The sequence below is a fragment of the Muscardinus avellanarius genome (assembly GCF_963383645.1).
Source record: "Muscardinus avellanarius genome assembly, chromosome: 10".
In the NCBI taxonomy this organism is placed as follows: Eukaryota; Metazoa; Chordata; class Mammalia; order Rodentia; family Gliridae; genus Muscardinus; species Muscardinus avellanarius.
This window is the reverse complement of record NC_137796.1, coordinates 63554061-63556327: the sequence shown is the minus strand read 5'-3', so window position 1 is coordinate 63556327 and position 2267 is coordinate 63554061. Positions and strand designations below refer to the sequence as shown.

At 43.3% G+C, this 2267-nt stretch overlaps 1 pseudogene across 1 annotated transcript; it reads left to right on the top strand.

Moving 5' to 3' along the window:
- Positions 1 to 601: 601 nt before the first annotated feature.
- On the top strand, positions 602 to 1979 carry LOC308268029 (elongation factor 1-alpha 1-like; annotated as a pseudogene). The gene has a single exon. The product of its transcript is annotated as an elongation factor 1-alpha 1-like (transcript).
- The last annotated feature ends 288 nt before the right edge of the window (positions 1980 to 2267 follow it).

Genomic DNA, 2267 nt, shown 5'->3' with positions numbered 1-2267 from the left:
ATAATTATCTACTCATACATGAAGTTAGTTGTATCTATGTAAAGATTATCTCTGGTGAGAAGAGGAGGGGTGGGAATTTGAGGGAGACGCACAACAAAGGCTGCAGGCCTGTATGTATTTGTCACTCTGAATTTCACTATGATGTATAATTACAATACACCAGCAAAAAGAAACTGAAAACATTTTTGTATGTATATTGTACTGGGTTTGAACCAAGTCCTTCTACATCTGAGATACACCCTCAACCCTATTTCATTTTCTCTTTTGAAACAGGTACCATTAAGTTACTGCTCACTGGGCTCGAATCTGTGATCCTTCAGTTTCAGTCTCGCAAGTACTGGGATTACAGGTGTGCACCACTATGCCCAGCAAGATCAGTGAAATTTTTGTAATGAAAAGCTATTGAAATTTTTATAATATCCACAAAACTGTTCCTAGTGACTCTCTTGACATGGTTTCCTTAAGAAAAAACACAACTTGCAAACTTTTAATGTTGTAATATTTTATTCCCATAAAAATATTCTCATAGCTTTTTTTTTCTGCAACAGGTTTGCTGCCAGAACACAGGTGTCATGAAAACCACTGCTAAATCAAAGCCAAAATGGGAAAGGAAAAGACACATCAACATCGTTGTCATTGGACACATAGATTCCAGCAAGTCCACCACGACTGGCCATCTCATCTACAAATGTGGTGGGATCAACAAAAGAACCATTGAGAAGTTCGAAAAGGAGGCTGCCAACATAGGAAAGGGCTCCTTCAAGTGTGCCTGGGTCTTGGATAAATTGAAAGCTGAGCGTGAGCGTGGTATCACCATTGACATCTCCCTTTGGAAATTTGAGACCAGCAAGTATTATGTGACTATCACCGATGCCCCCGGACACGGAGACTTTATCAAAAACATGATTACAGGCACATCTCAGGCTGACTGTGCTGTCTTGATTGTTGCTGCTGGTGTTGGTGAATTTGAAGCTGGTATCTCCTAGAATGGACAGACCCGTGAGCATGCCCTTCTGGATTACACACTGGGTGTGAAACAACTGATTGTTGGTGTTAACAAAATGGATTCCACTGAGCCACCTTATAGCCAGAAGAGATACAAGGAAATCGTTAAGGAAGTCAGCACCTACATTAAGAAAATTGGCTACAACCCTGACACAGTAGCATTTGTGCCAATTTCTGGTTGGGATGGTGACAACATGCTGGAGCCAAGTGCTAATATGCCCTGGTTCAAAGGATGGAAAGTCACCCATAAAGATGGCAGCGCCAGTGGAACCACACTGCTTGAAGCTTCGGATTGCATCCTGCCACCAACTCGCCCAACTGACAAGCCTCTGCGGCTGCCCCTCCAGGATGTCTACAAAATTGGAGGTATTGGTCCTGTCCCTGTGGGCAGAGTGGAGACTGGTGTTCACAAGCCTGGCATGGCGGTCACCTTTGCTCCAGTCAATGTCACAACTGAAGTGAAGTCTGTTGAAATGCACCACGAAGCTTTGAGTGAAGCTCATCCTGTGGGCTTCAAAGTCAAGAACGTGTCTGTGAAAGATGTTTGTCGTGGCAACGTGGCTGGTGACAGTAAAAATGACCCACCAATGGAAACAGCTGGTTTCACTGCTCAGGTGATCATCCTGAACCATCCAGGCCAAATCAGTGCTGGCTATGCTCCCGTACTGGATTGTCACACAGCTCACATTGCTTGCAAGTTTGCTGAGCTGAAAGAGAAGATTGACCGCCGTTCTGGTAAGAAGCTGGAAGATGGCCCTAAATTCTTGAAGTCCGGCAATGCTGCCATTGTTGATACGGTTCCAGGCAAGCCTGTGTGTGTTGAGAGCTTCTCCGACTATCCTCCTCTGGGTCGTTTTGCTGTTCGTGATATGAGACAGACAGTTGCTGTGGGCGTCATCAAAGCAGTGGACAAGAAGCCTGCTGGAGCTGGCAAGGTCACCAAGTCTTCCCAGAAAGCTCAGAAAGCTAAATAAATATTACCCCTAACACCTGCCACCCCAGTCTTAATCAGTGGTGGAAGAACAGTCTCAGAACTGTTTGTCTCAATTGGCCATTTGAGTTTAATAGTAAAAGACTGGTTAATGATAACACTGCATCGTAAAACCTTCAGAAGGAAAGGAAAATATTTTGTGGACTATTTGGGTTTTTTGTGAATGGTAGTTTTAAGTTATTAGTTCTTAAAATCAGTACTTTTTAATGGAAACACCTTGACCAAAAATCTGTCATAATTTTGAGACCCATTAAAACAAAAGTTTAATGAG